The 24,464-nt window shown below is 39.8% G+C and overlaps 1 pseudogene; it reads right to left on the minus strand.

Annotated features, from left to right (window-relative positions):
• Positions 1-4,653: 4,653 nt before the first annotated feature.
• Positions 4,654-24,464, minus strand: part of LOC147429398 (very-long-chain aldehyde decarbonylase CER3-like) — a 41,202-nt pseudogene continuing 21,391 nt past the window's right edge.

Raw genomic sequence — 24,464 nt, forward strand, 5'->3', positions numbered from 1 at the left:
CTTCATCTTAGCGTGACACGCCATGCCCTTGTACTTTCTGATTCGTAGTAGATACGCCACTCATCAATAGATGACTTGGTGTTGTCTTAGATGTAAATATATACAATGTTTGGCCACAATCTGAGATTCTTAAATTATCCGCTGATGGTTTTGTTGTGCGTTCCACACACTTCATCAGGGATTATATTGATTGAACTATCAATCAACATTACAACAACGTCCAGGACTTGTGCTGAGCATACCTCACACAAGCTGGATTGTTCATATTCATGCTCCAATCGTTTACATGTATTATGTAACGCACATAACAGGGTCCAGTTCTTGCGATGAGTGTCCCTCACACTCCTGGCCTATTTACCTCTCTCCATCTCTCTCTTTGTGTATTCTCCTCTCTATTGTACAATGTATGTATTGCAATCATAATATATCAACATTTGCTATGAATTATGTCAATTGTGTGTGGATTCGAATCATGACATGATTTTGATAGTTTCCCCCCTCCTCTAACAACGTTTATGTTTTAAAATTATATCTTGCAGATATGGCGGATACTAAGCTGGAAAAACATTAACAAAAATTTGCCTTCAAAGTGATAGTACGTCACTTTCATCATGTGTCAGACCGCCTGAGCTTTGTCGTTGCCTAAACCCCTCTGCTCCGGAACATTATTACTAGTTCACAGAGGCCTTAGCAAAGTCTATATTTGAGCAGCTTCAGCACGCTTGATGCCCGTTGCTTTTGACATCTCTAATGACATCAAGTTCATTATTGAACATGGTCAAGCAGTTTATTGGACAGATTGCAAAGATTTTTCAGGATCTTAAAAATCCTAAAATCGTTACTTTGTCACGCATAGCTACTTGCATACAACTTGTGCAACAGTTGTATACTGAGTTCAAGTGCAAGGGAAAGCTGAAAAGAGCAGCAAAGCGCACGAGAGTGGAGGCCAGCTCTTTTGATGCTATTGAAGAGCTAGAAACTACGGTTAGAATAGAGTATACTGCTAGTGCCACTCTCGCTCTCAATTAGTCTCACCTCCCCTTGTATTACATATTTTGCCAATCTTCAACATACATGCTCCGCAGTTGGGAGAAGGGAGATGGGCACACGTGAAGCGTGTAGGTGTCATACATCCTGCATTTAAAGAGCCACTGTATGCAGCGAAGATCTTCAAAGTCCACTTGCACGAACCCACAGTGGATCAGCACGTCAAGGACGAAGCCACAGTTTTGAACTCTTTCCAATGACATGGTGATAAATATTATGTCTCTTTCTTGTAGCATGATTAAGTTATCCTATCTATTTCTTTGAAGATTTGAAAGTGATAACCTGTTAACTTTATGATAAGTCTTTCTAATGATGACATATTCGCTTGATTGATAGATATGGAAGAAGAACTTAACCACCAGAAGCATAGGCCATCTATAAAGAAGAGAGAGACCGTTATTGCCAAGAGAAAGACCTCAAATCTATTGCAAAAATCAAAGAGGACGAGTCCGGGTTGTAAGGCAAGCCTCTCAGCCTTAAGGAGTGTGGGAAGCTATGTCCCAGCCACTTTGTGCACCAACATTTATTTTGAATCAGCGGCAATGCCAAGGAATCAGCTCTTGTAAAGCTATCAAATTTGCAACACAAAGGACTCGCATGATTATTGCTACAAAAATTCATACGTCGAGAGAGAGTTATGCCAAACAATAACCAAATGGCACTCTATGTTATACAGCAAAGATATGTTTACAACATCCTTGGGAGACATGTAGACTGGTCAGACCACCCAAGAATTCTGGCATTGAGCATGGTCGGATTGCAGAGAAAGTGGCAGCAAGTCACACCAATAATTCAATTCATGCACGCAAACGTCCCATAGTTCTGCTTCTTGTAGAATCAAAGACGCTCGTTGCATTGGCAAGCCAAGGGCAAGATCTTGCAAGCCAAGGAGAGACACTTGATATTTTTCACGGCAGAATCCTTGAACTTGAGATAGAGCTATCAGAGGCCCAAGCCAAGCTGCAACAGTATGCAACACTCTACGGACCATTGCCAAATCAGGTTGGTCCTTCACAACAAGAACCTGCAGGCCCATCTCCTGCGCCTAAAAGTACTAAGTTTGACATAGAAGAACTACTCAATGAGCTGACTCAATCTTTGGCTTGAGCACTTTGCTGACTTTACCCCTATCTATTTTGGCAAAGGGCTATAGATTTTGTAATCACATCTTGTCATTTATCCACTCAACTGTCCATTTTTGTATTCTCAATCAAACAAATTGTATTGTATTGTATTGTATCTAACTATAATTATGACTCTTATTGCAAAAGTAGCTTGACAAAGAGAGAGAGAGAGAGAGAGAGAGAGAGAGAGAGAGAGAGAGAGAGAGAGAGAGAGAGAGAGAGAGAGAGAGGTGAACATCTTGTAGTGTAAAATGGTGATGCGTCATAATTTTCACATACTCACAGCGAGCAGAACTTATAGGCCTTTAGTCATACATCTTCATCTCCATCAAACACACCAATCATATCATCTATTTCATCCATATCAGAGGATTCTAAAGCTATCTCCCATTCCATATCATCCTCATTGTCTACTTCCATAGCTATACCTTCATGGGTTTGAAAGACACCATAGTACTTTTGTGCTACTCTCAAAGCAATGCTCACTGGCTTATGAATAAGTCTCATGTTGCAAAAAAAATAAACCAAATCAACAGCACGTTTAGGATGAAGCCGGTTTTGATTCTTGGTATGCATGAAGTCAAAAGCCAACCAATTTCTCTCACAGCTTCCACTTGATGCAGAAATAGATAGAACTCTAATAGCAATGTGTTGCAGCTTTTCTTTCTCCCCCATCCTCCTTCCACCATAGAGGTGCACTTGTGTGTGCAATGCCATCTATATGCCATGGATCCTAGAACATGCTAGTTCTATTAGCATAATCAACTCGTTGATGAAAAGCAGTCTTCCCATCCTCTTGTCCTTATGATTGAGAGCACATTGTTTTGAATTCACTCATGACTTCTTTATTGGCCAATTTTTGGTGCATTTGAAATTTGGGATCCAATACAAATGCAGCACCATGCAATGGCATATGCAATTTCACCCATCGCTTGTTGGTAGCTGTGATTATGGAAGCTTTGTCCTTTGCACCAAATCCAACATGCTCTCTTATTGTTCATAATGCCTCTGAAATATACCAATAGACTCGACCAAAGACAAAAGAGTCTTTGTTGACTATTCATAAAAGATCTACAAATGGTTTGGCCAGGGTGACAATTCTCTCTACATTGGGCCAAAAAACTTGCGAGTTCACAAGCTGTACACATCTTGTAGCTGCCTCTTGGTAGCTAGGATATTTGCTAAGCCAAGCATCCCATCATCTATTGGCTACCATTTCAATCTATGTAGGCTTCACTTCTTAAAAGGTGGAAAGAACATAGTATGTGGTTGAAAACCTTGCCGCACAAAATATCTGCAAAGTTTTGTTGGGTGATTTTATTCGAAAAAGAGCATACAAAAATTGATGCTCTCTAATAAATTTTACCACATGATTTGCATCCAATAGCGTTTGTTTTATGATGGCCATTTTCCCAATGTCTTTTAATAGCAAATTAAGAGTATGCACAACACATGGCACCCAAGTAATTTGTGGGTACTTAACTTGGATAGCCCTTCTTACAACCTTGTAATTGGTATGTGACAATTGCAGTCACATTATTTGGCCCAGCTGCCTTTGCTATGGCGCGCTCATATATGCTTGCTAGATAATCACTGGTTTTCTCTTTTAAAGAGGTTTTCAATGGCTTCTACAAATATAGACCCTCTAGCATTGATAAGCATCACATTGATGAGCATCTTCTTTTGACAGTTGGTCCATCCATCCAACACTATGATCAACCATATACATGAACAAAGTCCACCACCGTGCACTTGAGGATGGCTTCAGTACTGTCTTTCACTTTATCTAGATAATATGTGGACATCTTATTATAATCAGGAAGCGCAAACCCCATGCCCATTAAAGCATCTTGAAATATGGGGCTGCATAACATTGAATGGTATACCGCACGCCACAAAAGCTTGCATCCATTTCAAGTGCAACTCAAGCAACCATTGCTTATGTATCGCTTCATATAGCGTTTGGCCATTGGATGGTGATTTACTAACTTTAGTTGAGCTAGGATTTGTTGTTGCTAACGTTGAAGCATGTCCATGAAAAGGAGTTGAATGGGGAGTGTGATCATTTGCTTTCGTAGGCACATGCTCTTTCCTCTCATTGACAACAGACATTTCAACATACGTTGCAACTTGTTTGGCATTAGCACTTTTCTTTTTAGCTGCAAGAATTTGCTCTTCTATGCAAGCATACTTTGGCAATCTAGCATGAATATCTCTTGGCGGAGCCATACACTCGGACACATTACCACGGACTTTAAACAAATGCTCTTTGATTTAGGTCACATTACCACTGAACTCATCGCCACAGGTCTTGCATTTTAATCGAGATGTATTCTTTCCAGTAGGCAGCTCGTGGACGTAACTCCACTCATGTCCTTTCACCATGCTGACATATAAATTTAAACTACCAGATCAACAAATCCACTTGTTAATTTTGAGGGGTCAAAATTAATTTAAAGCAACAAACTACACAAGCAATGCTCTATTGATCAATATAGTGATCAAAATCTATCCACATTATATCAGTCTCATGCTACATTATTTATTAACAATAAACAATGATATTCTTAGCATTCTTCAATAAACTCATGTCAATCAAATTATATTTTGATGCGCTAAATAACTTCATCACTTCAAACAAAACATTTCAATCACATTGCACTATATCGATTCATCTAAAGTGCAAGCTTTTGGCTTTCACACATTACGATAATCGATAATCTTAATCACTTATTTAAAACAATACAAACAAAACTCATCATCACGTTGCACTATATTGATTTATCTAAAGTGCAAGCTTAAGGCTTTCACACATTATGATAATCAATAATTTTGATCAAGTATTGCAATTGATTCTCATTGGAACATGAGGATTAATTGCAAACCTTGATGATTGTCATATCTATCTGAAGTGCGAACATGAAGTTCTCACACTCCACGATAGATCTTTGAAACCTTATCTATCTGCAGTTCATGCACGTGTACGATCACATAGTATGATAGACGTAGCAATTCAAATAAAAACAATGTAATATCAATGTATTTGGACATGAAATTCCAGTGAGAGCATAGTGTGATGGCTCTACACAGGACCAAAAAATTTATATATATATTCACTTTGAGGTGAGAAATTATTTGCACGTCAAAATAAAACCTACCTAAATAAAATTGACCTCTATTCTATTATATTTTGCAGACGAATAACCTCATGTGAGAGTATACTCTGCGTACAACAGCAATCTCTAAATTATATCACTAATTCACTTCCATATGTCAGTAAACTGAGAACGTAGCAAGACTCCTAAAAATAAACACCTTGTCTAAGTGAGAGTTTTAGGTCTACACAACGTACAAAGCTTACATAATTTGATTTTAAAAGAAATAATCAATCAAATTTTAACAAAACATTAAATTGATTTTAATCAAAATATTTTAAAACTATTTTAAATTTTGATATTTTTAAATTATAATTTTTTACTTTTTTTGAGTCTACTATTGACGTGGAATACCTTTTGTGATGAATACTAGTCTCAACAAAGCGCATTACCAATATATATACTCTTTTAAATCGATACATTTTTTGATTGAAAAATATTTGTCCTAAATATTTTTTAATCAAAAGTTTTTTCGATTGAATTTTCTTTCGATCGAAAACTAGGAAAAAAATATGTTGCTCGGGCACCATATAATACGCCCGTATAATATGAGCTAATGTAAAATACGCTCATGTATGACGTATTATATATTTTACATATAACATATAATGCAACTTAGCCAGAGCAGCACTATCCCCCCGTTTGAGGGATAGCAGGAGTAGTGGGGGCACTAATAAAGGTTGGGTTAAGACCACATAATTTTTTGAGGAAGTTAGATTATTTCCGCTCCTGATGAAGAGAACTGAGCTTGCTCTTGTTGGTATTGTAACCAAAGTATGGGTAGTTGGCCAATGTACTGGGTAATCATAGCAACCCCATCTTTGGTGTCTTTTTCTAGAGTAGCCAAGACTTTGACCCAATCGTTAAAAGAAAGCATGTGCAAGATATAAGACTTTTTATATGTAGCTAAGGTCGATTCATAAATAAGTTGAGAAGCATCCAAGTTGATTATACATCTGAGGACAAGGGAGGTTGCTACAAAGAGGTTCATAAGCTAATTCCAGGCCTTGTGAGAGAGCAAGGGTCTATAATAGAAAAAATGCTCAATTAGCAAGAGATTACTTGTTAGCAGCAAGCTAACAAGTAAGCAACAAGCTAACGCAGACACCATTTTTCGGAGTTCTCCTTGTAAAACAATTATTATTTTGATAAATCGAGAATATTGTAACTCCTATTTTCTTGGTAAACTTTGTAATTAATGAGCTGGGGCTACAAGCTTCTAGATTGTATCAGCCAGTCAATTCTCAGCTTTGGTAGAACTCCAGATTATTAGTTTTGACCACTCAAAAACCTTGGCTAAGGTATAAAAGCCAATTTTTGTAAGTTTTTTACAAGTTTTTGGATAAGAAATACACAGCGTGAGCTAACGCCGCTCACTTCTCTCCTTCTCGCGCTTCCTACTCCCTCCTCGGTTGTCACATTGCGATTGCATTTGTTGCATTGCAACCGTAGGTAAGAGCTCTACGCATTGACGTAAGCCATTCACAGTATTTTGTAGCTTTTGGCGTCGTCGACCCGCGGCCTAATTTCATCATAACTAGGAATTTACACTTTTAAATCAAAAACTAAGCATAAGCGGGGTATTGGGGCATCATTGCTAAGCATTTAGATGCATTCTGGGTCGAAAATGACTAGGTCAAAAATCCACTGCTGTTAATAATCGCAAGTTTGGAACTTGACCTAAAGTGGGGTTTGAGTCCATAGGTATATGACCTTAGGTCTTATAAACTTGTCCTAGAAGTTTCGTTACATTTGGATATCATTTGATGCTGTAACGGATGTGATTTGCTAGCCGATGAGCGATTGGCTTCTGGTGATTTCAATCACTTGAGTGTAGCTTGAGTTAGATGTGAGTTGTTAGTTGTTTTCCGAGAAATTGACAACCTCTTGTAGCCTCTATGCACTAGTCGAGTCAGCTTCGTCCCATGGTTTGACAAATTAATCGTGGTTCTCACTAATACTGCAATAAGATAGGATGGTGAAGCTAGACATGCGTCCCACATTTGGCATCATTTCCGAGGACCGAATAGATCTAAACTAGAGAAAACACGAGCGTTTTGTGTAGTTGTCTATTAACTTCCTCTAGGTTCACCTAGAGTAAAACTCTCTCTTTTAAAAACCGCATAGCTTAAGAGTGTCGTCTTTTGCTGTGTAAAGGTAGCTTGGAAGTAATCGTACTTGCTAAGTGCCTTTAGGACTATAGGATTGTAGATTTAGATTAGGAATTGGAGAATGGTTGGTAGACAAGACAAGTCTTAAGATCAAGACTCTGAAAAACATAAAAACACAAGGAAACAAGTGTTTGTGGACACCTTCCACAACCCCATTGCATGAGAAACTAGGAGTAGGGTAAGTAGGATCCAAGGTTGATTTCAGAACATTGCTCTCTATGAAGGAATCAAGTGTGAGTTGTTATGTCATGTTGCAGAATTTCAGGTCTATGGCTAGAAATAGCTTGAAAAGACTCGAATTCACTCAATCCGACTGGACAGTAAGCCTAAGAGTTGTCCAAACCAGTGGGTAAACTCAAAGACACTTCGAGGTAAAAATTTCAAGAAGTTGACCAAAACTCAGATTATTTACTTTTTCTTGACATTTTAGGCCAAATTAAGTTTTGACTTGATTTATAGGCTTAAAAAACATCATAAAAAGACTATCTTTGAGAAAATTGCAATAAAGTGCTCATTTCAAGCGTCAAGTTAATAATCCCGATTATTACCTTTTTGCTCTAAATTGGCCAAGGTTCATAACATTGACTCATTGCATGTGTACTAACAACTTTTGTAAACGCCCAAAAGATTTGGATCACTAAATTGGCAAAAAAATGGGTAAAAACTAAAGTTTGTACTAACTTTTTGAATCTTGAGGATAAATTGGGGAAAATTTGTCCAAACTTGTTGAAAACTGATCCATAGGCTTATATTGATGTGATAAACATGTGTACATGCTTAGTTGACCAAAAACTTGCAAAATTTTGGCAAAAGTAAATAATCACGATTATTTACATCTGCCATGTTTTTGAACTTTTTTGACCAAGTTGGCATATCACTAGCTTTACCATGTTGTAATAAGCCCACAAGCCCAATTTGGTAAGATTTGGATCACTGGATTGAAAATTGTGACTAAAATTGCAAAGTTAGTCTGCGGACCGATAATTGATGACCATTTGACCAAAAATTATCCAAACTTGATGAAAATTGGCTAGTGACCTTAACTTACGGTGCTTAACAGATCTGTGTCAAAGTTGGGGCAAAAATTTACAAAAAATTGTTAGGAGTAAATAATTGTAATTATTTACTTATGCTATCCAGAGACTTCAATTTTGACTTTTGGGCTTATACAGTGTTAGACCAGCATAAAATAAGGCCATAGGGCAATTTTGGGTTCAATCGCATCAAAATTGGTACAGATACATTCAGTTCACAGGTTGCAGGTTAGACCTTTGATTTTGCTAAAACTGAATCTGAAAGTCAAAATTGTGACTTACATAGCACGAATTGAAGTGATATACAGAGACCAATCACGAGGGTTCTCAAGAGCTCTACTGTCCTTATAGAAAAATAGTTAATTTGATTAATTTTGTACAAGAATCAGAGGCATGTGGCATGGCAGAAAGTTGCAATTGAATCGAGTGAAAATTGACGACAAGTCAATCCAAGGTGAGTACTCTATCCAGGGCTTCATAAGTCTATATGAACCTTAGATCTGGTCGTGTACTAGGAAATCAAGGCCTATTCGGAGAAACCACCAGTAGAGTATCCACCGAAGAAAGCGTAAATCAAGGCAATTCCTTGCACACAATTCTTGAAGAAGTCTCGGACACTTTTTCAGATTCAACATCCGAAATGTCTTTTTACTCGACTCACTCGGAAACCGGAACGACAATGCGCTATAAGCATATACTCTCTTTTTACAAAACTAACCATCATGGAGCCTAGGTTTACTTGGATCCTAACGAAGAGTATGCTATTCGCATTGATGACCATGGTATTAAGTTCGAAGAAGAGGTTAGGACAAACAAACAAGGAAAAATGTACATGGATCGAAACGGAACTCAATATGTACAAGTCAAAAATCCTGATGTGGTAGACAAATGGGGGTTAGAAGTAAACACTATAATCCCAGATATGTCAGCAAAAGAAGGACCACCAACCTTGGAATTCGAGGAATACGATCAAGTAGATTTGAAGCCTTTGAAACGGCTTAGTACGGATAATCCTAGAATCGAAGTCTATTGTTGGGAAGATAGGAACATAAAAGATCTTTTGTGGACTTCTCATGCTAGATCAGGACAATTAACGGCCATGAAGATCATCTATATCTTCAAGATCAAAGATAAGGGACCTGCGGATCTACCAACTTACCTGTTTAAGGATTGTTATAACAACAACTTTGTTATGATGACTCCTGAGGAGGTAGAACAAACCAAATATTAGGGGTATTCCGTACGGGATTGGATATTGGGTCAAGGACCAAAAACCACTCCAAGAGACAAACATCGTGAGAGATCATCTGAGAGTAATGTGAAGAAACCAGAAACCACCTTATCACGTAAAAACCGGGTGACACTAAGGCCAGTCCAGGGCTACATGAGTCACTATTTTCAACAGATTGGTTTGAAGGATTCGGAATAGGAACAACTCCCAAAAGACCTGGAGTTGAACCAAATAGACGTGTCAGACCAGCTGATTTTCAAAAATGGGTCAGAAAATACAGTGGATCAGGGGATCCCTATGACCACTTAGCAAGCTTTAAGCAAGTACTAAGAGCAGAGCGTATATTTGATTTCCATACTCAATTCGAGGGGTTTGGAATGACATTTGAAGGAAAAGCTTTGACATGGTTCCAAAACATTCCACTAAGGTCGATCATGGACTTGAACAAATTAGCTCAAGGATTTGTAGCTGCTTGTTCTAAAACAGGGATTAAACAGGTAGCTCAAATCTATAGCTTTAAACAGAAACATGGTGAGTCTATTAGGGATTGTGCAACTCGAATGAAACAATACATTTCCAGATGCCCAGAGATGGAGATACATGCAGAAGAACAATTTGTATCCTTGTTTTTGGAGGGATTTCTAAACAAAGAACTTCATGCTATACTCTATAGTAAAAAGCACACAACTCTATAAGCGTGTGTGTCTGATGCTATTGACCTAGGAGACAATTGTGAGATCTTCAATGAAAAGGATGTCCCTAAGGATAACCAAAGCAAGAAGACAACATCCACAAAACCAGCACAAGTGGGAACGGGTGCGGCGGCACCATTCTCAGCCATCGAAGATATGCTAAAAAGGATGAATGACATGATGAACAATATGCAAAAAGCACCTATGAGAGGACCAGGACAAGGGATACCTCCACAGGGACAACCAATTATGCCACAAAAATGGTGTGCAATCGAGGGTAAATGGACCAACCATGAGACCCACGAGTGCTACTTCAGACCAAAGTATGATGGGAATGTTCAGTACGTGCCCATGAGGCCCCAAGGATAACCCATGTACAGATATCAGCCTAATATGGCCCAAGCTCAAAGACCACCAATGGGTATGGAAAGACCTCAACCTGTGTTGGGACAACAACCTCTATATCTAGGACATAATGCGGTGCATGTAGTGTACATGCACTCAGAAGGAGTCATAGATGAACAAGCATTAGTGCCTGTTACACCCTATGCAGAGCCTAGTCCATCTACAATAATGGTAGAGGGAGAATGGTATAGTGCACATCCACCACCAATGGAAGAAACCATGACTTATGCTCCACTAGAGCTCGCACCAAAGTATTATGTAGCTAATCAAGGTGTCAGACCTCCCATGGGAAGACCCATGATGAAGCCCAGAATAGGAAACTGTCATAATTGTGGTGTTGATGACCATTAGAAGAACGAATGTCTAGAGCCTGATAAAAACCTCAAACCAATTGAAGCCTATTGCATACAATGTTGCAAAAAGGGAGGATACTTTTCGGAAGATTGTCCTAAGAATCCTTTGAACAAGGGAAAAACTGTTGTAAACGTAGTCCAAGTGATGCCTAGTAGCTCATCAGAGAGAGTAAACCAATTGTTCCAATCAAGGTAATCACTAGAGCCCAAGCAAAGGAAAAGAACCACAATTCCTCTGATGATTCGGAGAACACAAAAGTTTCTTCTCAAAGAATCAAAAGGATCAGAAGCAAAAGATATGAGATGAGAAAACAAAAACAACGGGTTGAAAATGAAGAGAAAGAAAAAATGCTAGCCCAGGGCAAGCTGAAAGAAACTGGCAATGAATTCAAGGAAACAATCGTGAAATCTGGAGGATCCATTCTAGTTGATAAAATTTTTGAGCCTATTAATGCTGCCTTGGAAGCCTACCAAGCAGGACTTAAAGGAGGCCAAAAAATGGAAAACAAATGGAAAAACTATCCATCCCCAGATATGGAAGCAGCGAAGCTGGAAGCTTATAAAAACTTGGTAAGAATCACGCAAGAAATGCTGGATAAACAAAAACCCAAGCTTGAAAGTATTCCAAAACCGGAAGAGCTTGCGGTAGAAGAAACGAAAGAAAAATCCGATGTGGTGGCAAAACCCCACCTTGAAACAAATGAACCAGAGCTCATAGTGCCGGACAGCGAAGAAGCCTTAGACGGAATTCCATTCGTAGAGGAAGACTGGCTAGGACACTTATGGGAAAAAGTAAGAGAGATCAATGATGGGAGCCTAACTTTAAAGGCGGTTCTTATAGAGGAAGTTTGGTTAGATAACCTACCATCTGATATGAACATGGATTTACAATCCTTGTACGGGGATTGCGTATCAGAGGCTTCAGGAATACATTACCTTCTTACTTGGGAGATAATGAAGATGAATCCATCATTTGCAAGATTACTCAAGTAAAAAGAGCCAAACAGACCCTAGGAGTAGACAACATTCATTCAATCATATGTACACCTATCCAATGCACTCTTACTTTGGGAGAACTGTTGAAACTCAGGCCATACTTATGGAACGATTTACAGAAAACCCTAGAGAAGGTGGGGATAACGGGGTTAATCTCTAATAATTTGGGAAAAATGAAAAATGAAATTGAAAACAAAGAGATTCGATCAATTCCTATGAACAGGGTCAGAGAATATTATGAAGAGGAAGAAGGAAACACTACCCTCCGAGTGTAATATAATGGCATTGAAACCATGGCAATACTGGATAGTGGGGCTAGCATAGCCATAGCCACTAAAGCAATATGGGAATCCTGGGGACAGCCAGCCACCATTAGACAAACGCGAATGAAATTGCAGTGGGCTGATGGACACATTGAGAGACCACTAGGGATACTAGAAAAAGTGATAGTCAACTCCTATGGAATTGTGTCATAAAATCTAATATCTAACCAACCCAAATGATTTTCTCATATTAAATTGATCACTTAATGTGGGAGAATAAACGGGAACAAGTGTTAAGATATAGATATGTGCTTATAGATCTATCTCAACACGGGGCCAATAGTAAAGGGGCCCAAATGGGAGATGGTCTATCAAGAGCAAGGCTAACCAATGGAGCATAAGACCTTAGGGTTAGCTTCATTGAAGAACTCCAATAATGTGTGTCAAAGTCCTTTGACCTTAGGTAAGCTAGGGCTGAGCTTGAGGTGGGAACCCGGCCCAAACTCGAGGTGCTTGTCGTGCTTGAGGTGCTTGTCATGCTTGAGGTGCTTGATTAAGATGCTTGAGGTGCTTGACTTGGTGCATGATTAAGGTGCTTGAGGTGCCTTGAGAAGCTTGCCTGAGATGCTTGTGGGAACACCCCCTACTTCAAGTGCTTAGTCATGCTTGATGACTAAGGGGCTTGCTCATCCAAAGTCAAAAAGATCCCTACAAGGAGGGGGGCGAGCCTACAAGGGGGCGGGATGAGAGAGAACACACACACACACACACACACACACACACACACAAGGGAAGCCCAGCTTGAAGAGGTAGCAAGGACACTTGTCAAGTTCCTCTTCATGTTGCCCTCATGGTGTACTTGAAGCCTATTGGTTGGCCACCCAAGGGGTCCAATGATAATAAAGGATATTTAATTAATTGATTTTGCATTTATCAAGTCCTCTCTCTCAAAGGGGAAAGGGGGACACTTGTCCCAAGGCTACCCCTGTTGCTTGTAATGGCTCCTGCTTGTGATTGGCTAGGCCTGGAGGGGTCCAATGAGCTTCAAGCATGAGCTACAAGGGGGGGTCAACCCAAGCAAGCTAGGGGGGTGCTTAGGGGGTATACTCACCCACACACACTCACAAACACTCTCATTGTGTACTATGCATAGTGCAAGAGCTCCCTCTCTTTCTCCAATATCTCTCACGATGGTATTCGTATGGATCCATCAAAGTTAGAGGTAATAAAATCATGGCCTAACCCAAGGAATCTACATGAGCTAAGAATCTTTATTCGTATGTGTGCATACTATAGACGCTTCATAGCAAAATTCTCTCAAGTAGCAGGACCACTACACGACTTAACAAAGAAGAACGTTAAGTTTGTATGGACTGCTAAGGAGCAAAATGCTTTTGAAAAACTCAAAGAGAAGCTTACTTCCCAACCAGTCCTCGTGCTTCCGGATCTCTCAAAGCCATTTGAGGTCCAATGTGATGCTTGTGGTGATTGCCTTGGAGCGGTTTTGCTTCAAGAAGGGCATGCCATAGCATATGAGAGTCGAAGGCTCAATAGTGATGAACGAGTCTTGGGCATTTATGAGAAAGAGCTTTTAGCTGTTCTACATGCCCTAGACACATGGAAGCACTACCTATTGGGGACTCCATTTATCCTGCAAACCGACCACCAAAGTCTCAAGTATTTCATGACGCAAACCAAGCTTTCCGACAAACAAATGAGTTGGGCAAATTTTCTTTCGCAATTTAATATCCATATTGCTCACATAGCTGGTAACCACAATCAAGTTGCCGATGCACTTTCACGATGACCAAAAGTTAATGCGGTGTCTATAGCTACTCACAATGATCTATCCTCTATGATAGATGAGTATGCTACTGACCCTGACTTTAGAGACATAATGTCAGCCCTTGCTTTGGGGAATAAAGAGGAACCATTCACCTTGCAAGATGGTTATCTTCTCCACGGCAATAGGCTATGTGTTACCCATTCCCTTCGTGAGAAGGTTATGTATGAATCCCATGCTCCTCCATATGCAGGGCATAGAGGTATTCAACATACTCTCCGAGGAGTAGAGACGTATTTCTATTGGCCTACCATGAAAGTGGACATACAAGAGTATGTTTCAAAATGTGTAGTATGCCAAAAGACCAAGTATGATAGAGGGAAGCAACCTGGATTACTCCAGCCATTGCATATTCCAAATTCACCATGGGAGAGTATATCCATGGATTTCACCTTTGGATTACCCAAGTCTATCCATGGGAATATAGGAATATGGACAATAGTTGACAGGTTTAGCAAGCAAGCACATTTTATTCCTGTCAAAAAGACTATTAAGGCACATCAAATGGCAACTCTCTTCATATCTCAGATTTTCAAGCACCATGGATTACCCACATCCATCGTGTCAGATAGAGATCTTAGAATGACCAGTAATTTTTGGAAAGGTCTCTTTGAAAATCTAGGAACAAGATTGAATTTCTCTTCGGCCTATCACCCACAAACGGATGGCCAAAGTGAGATAGCCAATCTTACGATACTCGATCTACTCAAGACTTATGTTACCGAAGTAGATCAACGCTCACAATGGGAAAAGTATTTACCTCTAGTAGAGTATGTCTACAATAATACTGTCCATACTTCTACGGGGAAAGCACCTTTCGAGATCATAGAGGGAAGACCTAAAAGTCCCTTGCTACTCAAAGTACATGGGAAGATCTTCACCGCCGATGAGTATAGCCATGACCTACAAGAATCTTTTCAAAAGATTAGGGAGGCTATATCCATCTCTCAACAAAGGCAAAAAGCTGCTGCTGATAAGCACAGAAGAGACTTAATGTTCAACGAAAATGATTGGGTCTTACTCAAGTTTCCAAAGGCTCGATTAAGGCAAACGACGGGCAAAAATCCTACGGGCCATCAAAAGTATTATGCTAAACTAGCAAAAAGATACTATGGTCCTTTCCAAATCTTGAAGCCCATCAATGAGACGGCTTATCAACTCAAGTTGCCCAACCATTTGCTTATACACAATGCCTTTCATGTAAGCCCTACAAAGGAGAGCCACCAACTGAACCAATTATTGAAGACCCTCCCGAAGTTGAAGACCAAGAAGAGGTGCTACAACCCGAAGCTGTCCTTTGGCATGAAGACAAGGTACTACGACATGGTAAGATAATCTGACGGTATGTTATTAAGTTCAAAAATTATCCTTTTGAAGATGCTAGATGGATGCAAGGAGTACAACTTAAGGATAGTATGAACCTTGTCAATGCTTACAATGCTACATTAGAGTAAGCAAATGTACAAATTTCTTTTAAATGACTCATGTTTTTGTCTTATAAGACTAGTCCTCTTTTTAATTGTGCACAAATTTAACTAGTATGCATGATTAGAATCATGTTTGTGATGAAGACGTCTCTCAAACACCAAGTAGAATTTGTCACTCTACTTAGGGAGAATGAAATGGACTAAAGAGCAGACATGCTTGCGGCAGCTATGTCTCCCAAGCACCAAATGGATTAGTCATCCATCTTGGAAAGATGTCGTAGGGTAAAAAAGGGATCCTCTACCCGCTAAGTACGATTGACTAATGACTAAGGCTTTATCTCTTCTACCTCATATTCGAGGACCACTATGATTTCAAGAGAGAGGTAATGTCATAAAATCTAATATCTAACCAACCCAAATGATTTTCTCATATTAAATTGATCACTTAATGTGGGAGAATAAATGGGAACAAGTGTTAAGATATAGATATATGCTTATAGATCTATCTCAACACGGGGCCAATAGTAAAGGGGCCCAAATGGGAGATGGTCTATCAAGAGCAAGGCTAACCAATGGAGCATAAGACCTTAGGGTTAGCTTCATCGAAGACCTCCAATAATGTGTGTAAAAGTCCTTTGACCTTAGGTAAGCTAGGGCTGAGCTTGAGGTGGGAACCCGGCCCAAACTCGAGGTGCTTGTCGTGCTTGAGGTGCTTGTCCTTCTTGAGGTGCTTTTCATGCTTGAGGTGCTTGATTAAGATGTTTGAGGTGCTTGACTTGGTGCATGCTTGAGGTGCTTGACTTGGTGCATGATTAAGGTGCTTGAGGTGCCTTGAGAAGCTTGTGGGAACACCCCCTACTTCAAGTGCTTAGTCATGCTTGATGACTAAGGGGCTTCCTCATCCAAAGTCAAAAAGATCCCTACAAGGAGGGGGGCGAGCCTACAAGGGGGGGGGGGGATGAGAGAGAACACACACACACACACACACACAAGGGAAGCCCAGCTTGAAGAGGCAGCAAGGACACTTGTCAAGTTCCTCTTCATGTTACCCTCATGGTGTACCTGAAGCCTATGGGTTGGCCACCCAAGGGGTCCAATGATAATAAAGGATATTTAATTAATTGATTTTGCATTTATCAAGTCCTCTCTCTCAAAGGGGAAAGGGGGGACACTTGTCCCAAGGCTACCCCTGTTGCTTGTAATGGCTCCTGCTTGTGATTGGCTAGGCCTGGAGGGGTCCAATGATCTTCAAGCATGAGCTACAAGGGGGGGTCGACCCAAGCAAGCTAGGGGGGTGCTTAGGGGGTATACTCACCCACACACACTCACAAACACTCTCATTGTGTACTATGCAAAGTGCAAGAGCTCCCTCTCTTTCTCCAAGCAAGTAGAGGTTGAGAGCCTACACCAACACTCTTGGCTATGGAGTGCAAATCCATCCAAGAGCCATGCTTCAATGCTTGAGCTTGCCATCTATTTCTTCTTCATTACTATGCTATTATGTATGCTAGCACAAGAGTTATGATATGTGAGGAACTAGCTCTTTCTCATATGAAATGTTTCTTCTTCCTCTTCCCTACCCTCATTCCCTGCTAGCTCTCTCCACCTTCGAAGGTGTTTTGAGGTCTTGGGACTGACGCTTGGTATAGTTAAAGTTTTCTTCAAGTTTAGGTTATGCTATGATGGTGATGCATGAAGCTTTCCATCTTCATTGCTTCACCTAGGTCACAAGGAACACAAAGAATGTATTGTAACAAGTCTCTCTTTATGGGAGAAATCATAATACAAATGCCTATTGGAGGGGGGACCGGCTCCACATAAATCCGGTCCTCAACTGTTGTCATGTTCTCTAAATTCTCTCTCTTGCAAAAGTATTGTCTATGCCAAGTTAACTAATTCCTATGATTATGTTGCTATCTTCAATTATGTCTACCCGCTATGCTCACAAAATCATTTCTTGAAAGTACTCTCATTAAATTCCGCTACTCTCAAATTGAATAGGCAAATTCCATTACAAATTGAATATCAACACACTTTTGCCATAGTAGACTTTGGGAAAAAACTCAACTATGAAATCATATTGGGAAGACCTTTCATGCGACAGGTACAGCTTATCCAATATTGGGGAAACGACTATCTGTACTTGAAGTAGGTGGGATCTATCACAAGAGTCAATCTAAAAGATCACACCTATAGAGATGTCTTGAAAACACCCATCCAAGAGTTTGAGTCAATCTCTTCGGCTGAAACTAAACTCCCATCTTGGTTAAACAAAGACACTCCTATTTGGATGTGCGGAGCTTTAGAAAATGGAATCTTAAGACGAGAGGAATGTATCCTAGAAAGGGACTATACAAACGAAGCCTACATACCTGAATCCTTTCCAGAGCATTTATTTGAACCATTTGAGTGGACTCAAATTTTAGCGACAATGGATGTATGTGTGAATACATCTATGCCTACTCAATTTTGCAATGAGGATGGCTACGACATAATTCCCATCCAAATGATGTCAGTCCTTAACATTGAAAACAAAGATGAGGAAACAAAGGACTTGATGAAAGCTCAACAAGTCTTTTCTGACCTCTATTATGATGCAACTGATGAGTTAGACGAACACTCAACTACCTCAAAAGATTCGGGGTCAGAAAAAGAGCATACGAGAGCTCAGTTACTCTTAAAGGGAGGGGTGGAAAAGTTTTTTGACTTTCCAAACCAAAAATCAAGAAGACAAAAATGGTATAGAAGAAAGAGAGACACCAAAATCATGAAAACACGACCTATGCCATCAGTCTCCAGTAAAACACAATTCCTGATGTAGATAGATGCTAATGATTGTGTCAAGGATTGTGTCAAGGACAAAATAATGGGTAGATATCCTTCAAACAGAAAATTAGAAATGTCTTAGACATCAAGAAAAGCAAGGAAGTGTACTCATGAAAAATCTCTGGATAAAAAACCACTCATGACCAGAGTCGAGCAGAAAAAGAAATATCAAGAGATATACAAAACCAAAATGGAAACCACGGAAGAGGATGGTAAGGATGTGATGCATGTTCCATCCCATTACAAAAAGTATACTCTCCAAGATCGGAAAATCATAATCGAACAACCTGTTAGGGAACTATGAAAACAAGGCGAGTCTTACGAAGGACCTGAAAACGCTAAAAGGGTAGACTTGGCTGAACCAGGGGAAGAGCCTAGGCTGGCTTACATTGCAAATGACCTAACAAAAGAAGAAGAAAATATTTTGCTAAGCTTGTTAAAGGAATACCGGGATATACTTGCTTGGTCTTACAAGGATCTCAAGGGTGTCGATCCAGAAAGCTATCAACATACTATACCCATGAGAGACGATGTGAAACCAAGTAGACAGAGACCATACAATTATAACAAAACATTTGCCAGAAAGATCAAAGAAGAGATTGAAAAACTGAAGGAAGTTGAATTCATTTACGAAATTGAACACACAGGTTGGGTGTCTCCAATTGTGGTAGTATCTAAGAAGAATGGGAAACTACGAGTGTGTGTTAATATCAAAAAAGTGAATGCAGCTACCATTAGAGACAACTTTCTGCTTCCAATAACTGAGCATGGTTTAGAACGAGTGGCAGGAAAAGAAGCTTACAGCTTCTTAGATGGTTTTTCGGGATACAATCAACTTTTGGTTGACCCAAAAGATCAGCATAAAACTGCTTTTGCAATAGAATGGGGTATATTTGCCTATCGGGTTATGCCGTTTGGGTTAACTAATACTCCAGCCACCTTTCAGAGATTGATGAGCCATGCTTTCAAAGAGTATCTTCGAAAATTCTTGGAAGTATACATGGATGATCTATGTGTACATTCGTCAATCCGGAATGATCATTTTGAACACCTCAAAAACGTATTCGAGAAATGTAGACTTTATGGGATTTACTTAAATCCTGAAAAGTGCACATTCATGGGAAGACAAGGGAAAAGTCTTGGACATATAGTGTCTAAAAATGGCATAGCTACCGATATTGAAAAGATTCATGTCATTGCTGATTTGCCGAGACCAACAACAATCAAGGGGGTACAAGCCTTCATGGGACATTGTGGATATTACCGACGGTTCATCTACATGTACTCTATAATTGAAAAACCCATGTATAGCTTGATTACGCACTTCAAATGGACCGAGGCATGTGGAGAATCCTTCATGAAGCTTAAGCAAGCTCTCACCTCAGCTCCAATATTTAAAGCACCCGATTGGGATAAGGTATTCCACGTACATGTAGATGCTTCAAACTTTGCTATCGGTTGTATACTAGCCCAACCAGGAGATGAAAAAATTGACTTTCCTATTTCTTATGCTAGCCGACAATTGAACATGGTAGAAAAGAATTACACCACCACTAAAAGAGAAGGACTAGGAATGATCTATGTTATTAAAAAGTATAGACATTACCGATTAGCCAACAAGTTTGTGTTCTTTGTGGACCGCCAAGCTTTGTTATATTTGGTCAACAAGCCATGCAGCACAGGGAGAATAGTGAGATGGTTCATCATTCTTCTTGAATTTGATTTCACTGTGGTTGTAGAAAAGAATACTACACATCAACGAGCATATCATTTGTCAAGGATTGCTTCAGGGGAATCACCTAAAGGGGTAGACGATGATCTACCAGATGCATATTTGTTCTCCGTGGAAATGATACCTAGATGGTCAGAAAACATTGTGTCATTGATGACAATAGCTCAAGTGGATTCACCACTTCCTATCACAATTGATTTAATCGAGCAATTGGCTATGTATCAATTACTAGCTGGAAGGCTATATAAGAGAAATCGAGACGGGATATTACTTTTATGCATTAACCCTGAAGAAAAGGATCAATACCTAGGTCAAGCACATGTTACCATAGTAGGACTTCACTTTGCGGAAGACCAAACTATGCAACGAATCTTAAGACTTGGAGTATTTTGGCCGGCTATGAGGAGAGATGTTAGATCTTTTGTAAAAGATTGCCCTCAATGTCAGAAACAACCACCCATTCCTCATGTAACATTGTTTCAAATGTCACATGTTCCTAAGTGGAGTAATTATCCGGTTCCTTACTTATCGAGCCAAACGTTTCCTGAGGAAATGAGTAAACACCGTCCAAGAGCAATTGGAACTGAAGCAAGAGACTATGCTCTTATTGGGAAAAAATGTATCAGAGAGGTAAAGATCAATCTTTGTGCAAATGAACACGAGTATATTCCAATTATAGAACAAGCACATGCTGGATTAGCTGGAGGTCGCTTTTCTAATGAGACCACCGCAAGAGAAATCTTGATGGCAGGCATATGGTGGCCAACACTTTTTGCAGATGCCAAAGAATATGTTCGGAGGTGTGATGCTTGTCCACAATAAAAAATGCCAACAGGAGTAGACAACATGCCCTTAAGACCAATGATGGGGGCTAGAGCCTTTGCAAAATGGGGTATAGATTTTGTTGGACCGATACAGCCACCTGCTTATAGAACCCAAGCTCAATATATCATGGTAGCTACGAACTATTTGACCAAGTGGGCCAAGGCTAAAGCGACGCAAAAGAATGATGCCAGAACCACTGCTGCATTCTTATATGAGTATGTATTGACAAGATATGGACTGCCAATAGAGATTGTCAGTGATCGGGGAACTCATTTCCTCAACGAGGTAATAGAGTATTTGCTTAATGAGTTTATGGTTATCCATAACCAATGAGCTTCCTATCACCCACAAGCAAACGGACAAGTTGAGCATACAAATAAAATTCTTAGCTCGGTACTGACCAAAGTGGTTATTTCAGGGAGGACAAACTGGGAAATGAATCCCCATGCTGCTCTATGGGCTTATCAAGTTTCATTCAAAACAGATCTAAATGCTACACCCTTTAACCTTGTTTATGGTCTTGATGCCATACTACCAATAGAATTTATATTGCCGACATTAAGGGTAGCACAGACTCTTAAGTGGACTGGACATGAATTGTTAGAAAGACTTGAAGATTTGGAAAAGCTAGACGAGCAAAGGCTAACTGCTATAGCTCATATCTATGCACAAAAGCAAAAACAAAAACAGCTTTTTGATTCCCACTTAATCACCAAAATCTTCAAAAAAGGGGACTTAGTTCTAGTCTATTCCCTTATCAATGAAGATGTATCTCCAAGTGGAGCAGTAAAATTGTCCACCCTAGATGGTGAACCAATTGCTAATTGGATTCATGGATGTCGTTTAAAGAAATACAATTTGCCACTAACCAATGAATTGCTAGAGAGAATGCATGCAGCCAAACAAAGGAAGATGAAGCGACGACAGGTTATTGATGAAGCCCAAGAGGAAGCTAGACTTCGGGTACTTAAGCGTAAAGCCGCTCTCAAGAATCAACAGATACCGATCCCCATCAACACTTTGGAAATAGATGATCGACAATGGGAATTACCCAAAGACGTAGTTTCAACAGATGACGACTGGTTAGATGGAATGGATCTGCACATCAAAGTACAGCTCAACAATCATAGCACCAATGCTTTGGTAGACACAGAAGCTAGAGTGAATGCAGTCAGTTATTCCACATACAAGAAGGCAACAAGTCAAGCATTGACCGCCACAGGAATAACGACAATCAAAGGATGCAACAAGAATCCAACTCCAACATTGGGAGTAGTCAACTTACGTGGTAGTACATGGATATTCATGTCCGCATCAGTTTGTATGCTGCCAGATGAACACATGAATGAGACGATGATTCTTGGCATTCCTTGGATGCGTACATACAAAGCAGTACCAGATTGGGATACGAAACAGCTAAAGCTATCACCTAAAGGAGGGCAACTCATTGTTCTAGTTGCACCAAGCAAGGAGCAATGGAAAAGATGCAATCATAAGACCAATTCACGAAGCAAATCTTCTCCATCTCCACGACAAACAAATGCTACAAGTAGCATGCAAGGAGTCATGAAAATTTGAGTACCAAAAGCACAACTTAAGAATAAACCAAATCAGATCTGGGTACCTAAAACTTCAAGAAACATAAGACGGTTCCAAGGATTCAACACAGAATCGAGCATCTACGAGCAAGGAACCTAACAGGAAAAGGGTTTGGAGGAAAAAAGAGCACTTATCTTCTCCGCAAGCCGCGAAACCAATCAAGCAATGGCGAGTTAAGTCTCAATAGACTCCAACACACCATGCAGCACCAAGCCAACCGAGCTACCAATGGAGCAAAAAAACTCGACAACAGTCTAACGTGCTACCAATAGCTCAAGCAATCAGCGTGCTAAAACATCCTGATGGTACAATCAAATAGAGAGCACAAAAGCTATAGGATTTGCTCTTTAAAAGACATCAGCAGCAAACCTCGACATCGAAAACCCTTGAGTTATTTACTTAAGACCCAGCTCTTGCACAGCATATTGGTTTGAATTGCATAGATCTTCATATCATGGTAGAGCCAATCATGGCGATGCATAGACACAATTGTTCAACCCATGCACATAGTCGTCCTGGAGTACGCCATCTAGGAGGGGTGGAAGGGCACTAAGTACTAAGTAATCAAGGGTAATTTTTGAAGAGGGAGGAAAAAGTTCCATGTTAACGTGTGATTTTTTGCAAAATTACCTAATAATACCCTTATAATTCATCGACAAGGGAAAATACATTGATAATATCTTCTCGATGAGTGTAAATAGTGTATATACTATCAGAAAATCATAAAAATAGTCCCTTTTTGGGTATTTTTCATCATTTTTGTTGATAAGGAGGATTAAAAATGGAGAAATCCAACAAAAAACAATAAAGTTGTATTTTTCAAGTAATTTTCTTAATTATTGGATTTTTACTTTACTTTTTTAGAGAATTTTGTTATTTTCTTTTATTTTTTCAATTAAATAGGTCAAAATTAATAAGAAATAGCAAGAAAGCTCAGATGGAAAAATTAAAGACACGATGGTGATCAGAAAGACAAGGCGGACAAGCACAAAATTTTCAACAAAATCAGAAGACGGAAGCGGGAAGCCTAAATTAGGCGGCTAGGCCTACTTTTGCAAAATTCTTGCAGAATGAGCTACAGGAATCCGATGAAGGAAATTTTTGAGTCTAACATAGATTTCACGGCCTAGTAGGACTAACGGGAGAATCTGGGAAAATTTGGTTCGGGAAGTCCAGGTATAGATATCCAGGGTAGGCTAAAACCACCTCATTTCCACTTGAAGCCTTTGCAGAGAGAGTTTTCGGCTTCCTTCAAGCGTCATTTCCAGAGCCGACAGTTGACCTTTTTCAGCACCGTCTCACACGAGACATGAGGGGTAAGTTCTTTACTCGATAATGATCTATTTTGTACGGCCGGTAGCTAGTCTAAAGCCTTAGAGAAAACCCTAGAAACCGAGCAGTGCACGAAGACCTACGACCTAAAACTGACCATAGCGGCCTGCCAACTTGACCAAATCATACGGGATTTGAACCATAACATGCCCTAACATAATATAACCTTTCTATACCATTAGATGAGCATGTGCATATGTGTGCAAGTGTTTGTAATGAAGTCGCGGAGCGGAGCGTGGGTCGACTCTCTCTCTCACACACACACACAGTGAGCTTACACAGTACAATACGCAGAGAGATGTTAGAAGGGTTATCTCCCAAATCCTTAGTATTCACAAAGAATATGTTAGTATATACAAAGAGTTAGAGGTAAGTGAGTTAGGCGGGCGGCCGGCCATATCCGCATAAG

This window comes from Adiantum capillus-veneris, chromosome 22 (genome assembly GCF_014529385.1).
Source record: "Adiantum capillus-veneris isolate H3 chromosome 22, ASM1452938v2, whole genome shotgun sequence".
Classification (NCBI taxonomy): domain Eukaryota; kingdom Viridiplantae; phylum Streptophyta; class Polypodiopsida; order Polypodiales; family Pteridaceae; genus Adiantum; species Adiantum capillus-veneris.